Source organism: Ctenocephalides felis, unplaced genomic scaffold (assembly GCF_003426905.1).
Source record: "Ctenocephalides felis isolate EL2017-DRISC unplaced genomic scaffold, ASM342690v1 CF-g0.4_SCAFFOLD_03570, whole genome shotgun sequence".
NCBI lineage: Eukaryota > Metazoa > Arthropoda > Insecta > Siphonaptera > Pulicidae > Ctenocephalides > Ctenocephalides felis.
Genome location: NW_020539724.1, coordinates 6,119,358 through 6,130,142, shown reverse-complemented (window position 1 = coordinate 6,130,142; position 10,785 = coordinate 6,119,358). Strand labels below are relative to the sequence as shown.

At 26.8% G+C, this 10,785-nt stretch overlaps 1 protein-coding gene across 1 annotated transcript in view; it reads left to right on the top strand.

Moving 5' to 3' along the window:
* Positions 1 to 1,084: 1,084 nt before the first annotated feature.
* The window catches only part of LOC113383763 (protein tramtrack, beta isoform-like), a 170,632-nt gene continuing 160,931 nt past the window's right edge, over positions 1,085 to 10,785 (top strand). The window contains exon 1 of the mRNA XM_026622022.1: positions 1,085 to 1,412. The gene's annotated coding sequence lies outside the window, so the exon portion shown is untranslated. The remainder of the gene's footprint in view (positions 1,413 to 10,785) is intronic.

The window sequence follows — 10,785 nt, the reverse complement described above, 5'->3', positions numbered from 1 at the left end:
ATGAATCAACCAGTTGGGAATAGGTTGTCAAATATCTCCCTTCCGCTTTTTTGCTCTTGGTTTATAATACAAAAAGGCGGAAGGGAGATATTTGACAACCTTATATGAAATATATATATATTGATATATTTTGGAGCGTTCTGTACATATGCAGGATTAAAATGTACTACGCAAAACTCTATGCTATAGATACTCCTATACAGGAATCCTATATTTCCAATACAAAAAATATTTAAAATTCCCAGCAGATAAATCTTTCCGATTTGTCTTACCAGGAAGCATTCGCTGTTGTCTAAATGATATATGACCGCAAAAGCGCTAGAGAAAAAGAGCAGTATTCCATTCATCAATAGACGACGCGTCCGAAAACTACATTTTTTCTTTTCGGTTCGACATCGCTGGTCAGAAAGAAAACTAGCGGCTTTCTCGTTTATCCCAAAGAAATGTTGTGTTCGGCGCGCATGCCTCGCAGAAAATGTGCTAGGATAACACACGAAGATAGAGGTTTGATTGTGTGCAAGAAATGCGAAGGGTGGACGGAAGTGACTATACACCGTATCACCCTCTCTTCGGAGAGTTGCGTGCTTTCCTCGGCGCTGCCGTTCGGCCGTCCGCGCTCCGTGTGCGAGAACGGCGCGCCCGATGTATCGTCCGGCCGGGCGGGGATAGATGACTCCGCGGCGGCGGGGCGACCGAGCGCGAACACAAGCGTGCTCTCCGTCGAAGGAGAGACGGACGAAAGCTTCGTGTCTCGGGCCAAGGGGGGAAGTGTTTTTAGTCAGTCGCGCGCTAGTAGCGTTCGTGTTCGTGGGGGCCACGGCTTAAGACTTGAAACAGTACCGCGACGTCCGTCGAACCGTCAACAATAACAACGAGCGCGCGTTATCACAAAGACTCCCCCGTTCGATATTAAAAATCTAATACACCACCCCCCACTCAGAACGCGGAAAACTACTAATTTTTTAAGAAAAACACAAACAATACTAAAAATAACTGTACCCGTTCGACGATCGCGGACCCTACAAAGTGTCAAAGAAAGGTGCGAGTGTGTTTGAATTGTGTGTGAAGAAATAAATAAAACAAAGTGACAGTTCAAAACAATGTACATATAACATAAAAATATTTTGATAGTGTTTATTACACACGCGCGCTCTCAGCACGTGACTCATCTCAAACCCCCGTACGGTCTTCCAGTTGGTGATGTGTGCCGTGTTACGTGTACGGGGTGAGGACTGGCGTTATATCGTGCGATAGTTTTTCATTTAATTTTCCTTAATTGGGATTTTTTTAAATATCTCGGAAAACTTTGTTCTGTCGGCGAGCTGATCTGCTGTCATCAACGGCGCATCGGTAGCGAGCGTATCAGCCGCAGCCGGCTTATGGAGCATTCAATCTATCTAGCAGGATATAAGGTTTCTATCACCAATTATTATATTTATACATATATCATCTACCACTTTGTTTTTCATACTTAAACTTATTTAGCAATTATAGTCATTGCAAAATATATGGGCAATCGGAAGATGACTTTACTATACATCCCTAAGTTTAGGAATACCTTGTGTCAATTATTTTTTCTCTTAATCTGTGATTCCATTAATATTCCATAAACTACATAAATTATATTACATATGATTAAGTAAATATATAATTTTTTGTCTAGTATAATTAAACATATTTAGCAGCTACTCATTTTTATATATCTAGAGGCGACTTTTCTACAGATATCACTAATAAAAATTCCAAAGTTTAGTAATATTTAGTGCCAATTATTTTTTCTTTAAATCTTTGATCATGGTAATACAGCAGTTAGATATAAGAAATATAAATAATATAGCAATTATACATTAGAAAATATCTAGAATATTATTGTATAAATATCACTACTAAAAATCCCAAAGTTTACCAGTATTTAATTTTTTTTCTAATCTTTGTTCCTATTAATTACATGAACTAATATGTTATAAGGTTTTAGAATATACATACATTGTTGCTCAAATTAGAATTTACTTAAAAAATATATTACCTTATACGTGATTACAAAATTATCGAAATATGTACAATTTAAAGATTATATTGCTAATCAAATCTGAAGTTTTGTTGCTCGTTACATAATTTCAATATATCATATAAATTTCGGCGGATTAGTAGTTCTGTTCAATCAGCTAGAATTCATTTATTTCTTTCTGAAATTGAAATAAAAACAGGGAAATATTTCAAAACACATTGATATCATTTTGCGATCTTTATATTTGCTTATCGGAAATTGGCCTTGTGGAAAAAGATACTATTACGTATATCGTATAACATTAATTTCTACTGCTTCAATATTTTATGATAACGCGGCCAATTCTATGAATTTTTAGAGAAGAATAATCTAATTTTTACTATGAATATTATACAGCTTCATTACAATGGATACATATTTGCTAGAAAATGGTTAAATAATGGATAAACTCAACTAAACGTGTTATTAACAATTCAGTCTTTTCTAAAACTGCCTGAATATGAATTTGTAATATAAGATTCACAATAGGTTTTTTTTACTTATCTGATAACTCTTTACGTTATTACTATTGACTATTTTCTATTAGAATAAATTTAAATATAATAATTTGTATTAGGACACCAAAAATGCAGAGTAAACGTTAGTTTTTTTGTCAACATATATATTATCCTTATTTTATTATATCTTTATATTATATATTATATATTTACATCTTTAATTTATGCGCCTATTCCTTCAATTAACATCTGCAATTATTTTATAACTACAATTTGAACAAGTAAATCTTTCCATATAATTTTGTTTCTAATTGCATCGTTATATGCAATCACATATAATTTCTTAATTAGGATAGAATCAATAAGTAAATAAATTATGAACTAATTAATTAACTTTTCTATAATTGCTGCGTTTTTTAATTGATGTTATGAATCATATTATGAAGTAAAATTTTATATTTGGACTTTGGCAAATGCGTTTCAGCTCGCAAGATTTGCGATTATACCTTATTGCGAACTTACCTGTTTTTTTCTAGTGATCCAACATTTGCAGAGGTTGTCATGAATGTTAAATAATTCAATATCTAGTCAACATTATAAAAATGAGACGCCATAAATGCACACAAACATATGCGAATTAAGATGCAGAAAGTTATGGCAATTAGTTTTTTAAATGAAAATATTTATTTTAGATCAATATAATAATTGAGCACCTACAACAATAAATTGTATACTTTTAAAAAAATATTAGAACTTAAATAATACAAGAAGTTCATAATTGTAAGTAAAATTGGTTGAACTTGATGTTAAATTCATTCATTCTATAATTAAAATGAACACTGTATTATTATATATACACTTAAGTAAAAATTAGAAAATGAATAATACAAAAAATTAGCAGAATATTAATATTAGCTATTTCTAGTCGATCGTTCAATATTAATTAATATAATTAAATTAAATTAAATTTATTCTAATAAATATGGTTTTACATCCAAATGTCATACTTATATTAAAGTATAGTTAAATTATCATTAAATTATTTAATCATTTGCGTTGAAACCTTAACTATATTCTCGTTCACATAATTAATAATATCATGCTACCTATTAATATAATAACTAGGTGTAAGTGGCACATTGCCTTAACACAAGTTGCATGAAAAGCATGAAAATGCTTTTTTTGCTTCAAACTCGATTTTGGTCCGGTCTCTAGAAAACGTCTTAACGAGGTCCTAATGTATCTATAACCGAATAGTCTAATTTTTCCCTTCATATAAAATCACTAAAACTCGGTTTGATCTATTCCGTTGCCGGTTGATAAAAAGAAATGTATTCATTTGTATATTAGTAATATATGCTGATTAGATAAGGCCTTTCATATTAGTGTTATCTTTGCTAAAATGATAATTAACACATTCATATTCATTATCTAATGCTAATGTAACCGACAGTTTGCTAATATTATACGGTATGGGTAATGGCATGTGATGACATTTTTATTTTTAATAATAAATTTATTGTTTATATATTTTTATTAATAGTTTTTTAAACATCACACTCTTCCGGAAGCATTATTTTTAGTACAACGTTTTATATATGGGCGTTTTCATTGTATTCTAGAAAAATAGGCATTTTAAACAATCTAGAGAAGTATCTTAAAAATATCTTTAATACCAATAATTATTGTAAGTCATATGTTATAAATCAATGTTTAGGAAATTTGAAAGCATTTATAGATTTTTTCTAATATTTAAGCATTTTCCACCAAATATCTATCCATTAAATTGAAGCTGAGTAACATTCATAGTAAAATTAGGGTATTCATAATAAAAATACAAATTATGCCTGTAACAATAAACATTTTCTTTCAATTAACATACTACAACAAATATGTAAAAAATCTTAGTGATAATTTTAATTTTAAATTAATTTTTTTGAAATATAATTTTGAATTCTACTTGCAAGATTATGAAAAAATTAAGCAATGGTATTTCAAGTACTGTTTTTAGCTCGATTATATATTTTTTGTAGAGCCTACTACAGATCAAAATATAATTAACTTTTTTATTTTCAATAAAATGAAGACCATTCGATTAACACTTTTTTTATAGTTTTTTTCTGAAATTATTTTTCATTTGCGCTGTAGATTTTCTTTTAGAAAGATATAATATCCACACGTAGTATTTGTGAATAAATGTTTAATAAAACTATAATGTGTCCATAAATATACGATCATCAATATGACACGTGGCATTTCTAATTAGGCGACGAAGTTCGATCCGAACAAGATGGTTTAATTGATAAATAAATTTTCGTATCGACTTTTCATAGCAACAACGCCACAATTTCTTGAATGAATGATTCATCTGAAATTGTCACATCGTCGCAAAAACACAAATAAATAAATAATCGATCCGCTTTATTAGTTATGACTATAATTATGGCCAGTAATTTGCAGTAATAGTTTCCAGGAAAGCAGAAAAACATATAAATACGTAGATTTTATAGGTTTCCACTTGTAGACAGAATTTTTCATCGCAATAGTAGAGGAAGTACTTATTTGAGTTATTTTTATAAATTAAAATTTTATATTTAAATTTTATTGATTCAGACATAACTCTCGAGACATATATGGGAAATACTTACTTCTTTTCGTGTTGCAGACTAATAAACATTGCCATTTTTTACTCATAAGTAATTAAGGAAATTAATTACTGTTATTTAGTTTTGATTTTTTATTATTTCTGTGCGACTTTGCTCGTTAGCAAAGTTAATTTGTTTTACTCTCATCAAAGTTATTAAATTAATTAGCGGTCTTAATATTCGAATATTCGAGTAAATTAAATTAAAATTTAATAGTTGTATTTATTAGTTAACTATTTGAATAAAATAAGTATTAATAAATTAGGAAGCTTTCAGTAACTTGATAATTTTGGATTATTATATGATGTAAATTATTTTTGTATATAGTAACCAGTGACCCTAGGGTTGTGCAACCTTTTGACGACAATATCTATTATCGTTACAGAATAAATTAAAGTTATTTTAGTAACAGTTTTAAAATCTATGAAAATCAAAATTGAGTATAGTTTGTTAGCATAAAGCCTAAATTTTCTAAATTGATAAAAAATCTCGGAAAGCTCTTAATACTTTCTTTTGCACTCTAACCAAAGTTTCTTTGTTCTTCTTGCTAAGTAAATACTTTATTTATAAAATATATTAAATATGTGTAGTAATTGTTTTTTGTTTATTATATATATATATATATATATATATATATATATAAAAATGTTTTGTACCTCACGTTGCAGGACGTTTGTCATCATTGTTCATCATTAAAAATACAGAACAAAAAATATTATAAAAAGGTAATTGTCTCAAGAATAAATAGTATAAATAATCGTCCTGTCAAATAAGTCAATTATTTAATGTTGATTTCTATAATTTATTTCAAATATATCATTTAGGATAGACTTTAAATTCTTAAGCTCTTTGAGCTTTTCAAAATTTTCTTGACGAATCTACTAAATTTATAATTGTTTAAAGCATGTATGTATTTTATTAACGAGATTATATTATTTATATATGCATATATATATATATATATATATAATATGTATAATTTCTCATAAAAAAACGTGTCATTTGGACTAACAAGGTACCACAAAGGCAATTTACAGCGGTCGCTAATTGATTACATCAACTTCATGGAGAGCTTTTTTTTGTTATGTTTTCTATATATTTTTATTTTTTAGTTGAAAATAATACAAATTTCTTTGTGAGATAATGACCTTACGATAATAAAACCAATTTCCATATCCTGACGATATCAACAAATATTTTCCAACCTGCATTCAAATTACATGAAATTTTTGTTGAGTTCCCTAGTAGAAATGTATCGTGGCTAGAGGGGTAAAATATCGTGGCGCAATATTCGAATCTTGTCTTTAGATGGACCGGGCAATATTTGTTTTCAAAATTATGGAAAATTTGGAAAATTCATCGGAAAAGTGTTTTATATGGTTTATTACAAATAATAAACATGTTTACCATCTGATTTACGCCTCTAATTTTATATTTACACGAATTATACATGATTTTTAAATGTGGGCGAAATCCAAGTTTTTTGTGGCCGACCAAGATTCATTTCTTCAGTATTATCGAACTTGGGAAATATGTGGTATTTATAAGGGTCACGAAAATAATTAACTTTAGATAATTAATTAGCACAAAAATCATGATTAAAGCTTTTAAAAAATCATATGCTCGATCGAAATTGCTAGTTTGATACATTTTTCTTATAAATTCAATATAAATTTTAAATGTGGGGGTTATGCATTTTTTTTCTGGGCAACCACGATTCGTTTCTTCAGTATTATCGAACTTGGGAAATATGTGGTATTTATAAGGGTCACGAAAAAAATTAACTTTAGATAATTAATTAGCACAAAAATCATGATTAAAGCTTTTAAAAAGTCATATGCTCGATCGCAATTGCTAGTTTGATACATTTTTCTTATAAACTCAATATAAATTTTAAATGTGGGGGCTATGCATTTTTTTTCTGGGCAACCACGATTCGTTTCTTCAGTATTATCGAACTGGGAAATATGTGGTATTTATAAGGGTCACGAAAAAAATTAACTTTAGATAATTAATTAACACAAAAATCATGATTAAAGCTTTTAAAAAGTTATATGCTCGATCGCAATTGCTAGTTTGATACATTTTTCTTACAAATTCAATATAAATTTTAAATGTGGGGGTTATGCATTTTTTTTCTGGGCAACCACGATTCGTTTCTTCAGTATTATCGAACTTGGGAAATATGTGGTCTTTATAAAGGTCACGAAAAAAATTAATTTTAGATAATTAATTAGCACCAAAGTAATGATTAAAGCTTTTAAAAAGTCATATCCTCGATCGCAATTACAAGTTTGATACATTTTTCTTATAAATTCAATATAAATTTTAAATGTGGGGGTTTTGCTTTTTTTTCTGGGCAACCACGATTCGTTTCTTCAGTATTATCGAACTTGGGAAATATGTGGTCTTTATAAGGGTTACGAAAAAAATCAACTTTAAATAATTAATTAGCACCAAAATCATGATTAAAGTTTTTAAAAAGTCATATGCTCGATTGCAATTAATTTTTTGATATATTTTTGTTATAAATTCAATATGAATTTTAAATGTGGGGGTGATACATTTTTTTCTGAAATTATATTGAAAACCAATATAAGATTAATATAAATAAACAATATTTACCCCAAATTCAAAATTATTATTTTAACCCATATTTAAAAATATTATTTAATTCATATAGAAAACAGAATTTAACTCATTGATAATATCTTAGGTAATACATAGCTCGATCAGCTTGATCGTAATTAATAGTTTGATATAAATTTTATATGAATTCAATATAAATTGTAAATATTATATTCACATTTATTTTTTCCCTACGGGACGTTAAAAAAGCAATAAATAATTTAACTATATTGTATTTATTTATTAACTATATTATTTAACGATATTGTAAGTATGGCCATCATTCAATAAACAAAACAAAAACAAAATTATACAAGATTATAATAGTGCAAAAGTATCAGAATATATATATATATATATATATATATATATATATATAAATTTAAATAATGTGAGTAAACGAGAAAAAAATGTAAACACAATGTTTGATAAAAAAACAAAACTTCGAATAAAATAAAAGTTAAATAATAAAATTTTGTGATTAGTCACATGACTTGCTTAAATTTGTTTTACCCTGGTTTGTATGTATTAATATTATTTAAATCTGTTATATCTGCTAGTAATATATCGATTTATATTTATAAATTTAGACGTTTTATATTTATTCATAGAATAAAAATTTCTGAAATTGCATCATATATACATGTATGTATGACCATACCATATATATGTACGAACATCTGTTTTTGAGAAACTACTCAAGAGTGTCTCTTCTTTCTTTCATATAACCGATGTTTGTATAAGACTATCTCACTTCGTGTACGATGCGAGTCCTTTCTTCTATGCGTGTCCTTTGTCCTACGACGAAATATTCTACCTGACTGTGTCAGTTGTGGCCAAAATTATTTTATACGTATTTTATGAACAAATATTATGTCATTGCACTTTTGTTTTAATTACATATTCTTACATCTTCTTGATAGCAATTATTATTTATATTACTATACTAGTTTATTATTTATATTAATGTTATTTAAGAGTAAAAGTTTAATTAAAAAATTAACTTAAATCCAAACGAAGATTTTTTTAAATTTATTATTGTGTACATAGAAAAGAGTGTGATTATAAAAAATGTTTGTTGGTTAGTTCTTGAAGAAGGAAAGAATCCATAAGCCCAAAACGTAGAATAAAATAAGTGAAATATTAATTTTGTTTTGTGAAGATAAAATTTATTTTATATAATTCAGAAAAAAAATCAATAATAAATCTAAATATTTAAAATTTTATAAATATAAACATATTTGATATAATATAATTAATGGCGTTTTTATTAATTTCGTTTTGAACATTTTCTAACTAACGTTTCACAGATTATGTAATTTACTAACTATCTCATATTGAAATGAATGAAAAAAGAGTTATATATAAACTTTGTTATATATAAAGTTTTTTTTAATGACTACTACACTGAATAAACTAATAACGACAAATTAATGAGCGTATACTTCGTAACATAAAATACAAAAACATAAAAACCGCCCTTTGATTAACAATGCTACACCTACACCATCAAACAAAGCGCAAGCCAAGCAGAGTTTCGTAATTTTCAGTAGACTGAAATTTGTTACGCAGTGCGTTTAGCAATTCTTGTTGAATTTAGAATTTATTATAATATTAAAAAATATTCATAATATATAGTAAGTCTTATTTTTAGTTCGTGAATTTTGAGTGAATATTTAGTGAATAATAAAATGATCTATGATATCAAATATGTAATAATTTGCTAAAAACTTATTTTGTGAACAGTTTATAATTAAAATTAAGCGGTTAAATAACATAATTTTGAGTTTTATATTTAAAGCACGTAAGTATATTTATTACTTATATAAATCAACATACATATTTAGTAAACAATGATGTATTTTATATATTCTAGATTGACTAAATTGAAATGGATGTAAAATCAGCTGTAATATAAAAACTATCACATAGCAAGAATGGATTTGGTAAAAGGTAATAAAAATATTAACAAACTTACTAAATGAAGACTTTTCAATAACTTATTATCGCTTTTGAATATTTGGTATTCGTATTTCCAACAATAGTTTTTTTGTTTTAATTTAAAACTATAATTGTGCTGTTTTAAATTAATGTTAAAATTTTCTATTTACTGTATTTTTAATCATTTCAGATTTGACTGTGATAGAGTTCTAGAAAATATGAGTTTTAGATAAACTACAATTATATTTACTGCAAAATAATGCCTGAAATGTTTTTTTTGCTAAAAGCTAAGTAATTGAATTTATGAGTTTATAAAATCAATATATTTCGAAAATATTGCTATAAAATATTAATAAATTTTATCTTATTTCAGGTGTAATCATGATCGAATTCAAGAAAATGTTAAAACATGTGTGAAAATAAAAAAAAAACATCGAAATAATAATTAAGTCTGCAAATTGTTTGAATGGCTTGGTCTTTGTACAATTACGGCGATAGGATTAACAAAAATTATGAATATGATTTATCATTAAAATCCTCTGAATTATTATAATGACTGAAAATATTTTGATTGTTTTGTATCTTGTTATCATAAAATAATGTGTAAATTGTTAATAAAGATATCAAGATTCAATACATAAACTATTTAAAAATGTATGTATTCATTTAGAATAAATAAACTTTTATTATCAATGAGTTAAATACTGTTTTTCTATATAAATTAAATAATATTTTTAAATGTGGGTTAAATAATAATTATGAATTTGGGGTAAATATTGTTTATTTATATTGAGCTTATATTGGTTTTTTATATAGGGTAAATATTGTTTATTTATATTAATCTTATATTGGTTCTCAATATTGAGCTTATATTGGTTTTGAATGGGATTTTAATATTGTTTATCAATATTGGTTTTATATGGGGCCTTTATTGGTTTTAATATTGGATTTATATGGGAAAATGTTAACAGAATATATTATAGCAATATTGGTAAACAATATAGAGCCCATAAAAAGTACAATATTGCGCCACGATTCATTTCTACTAGGGTTGTTACCACTAAAG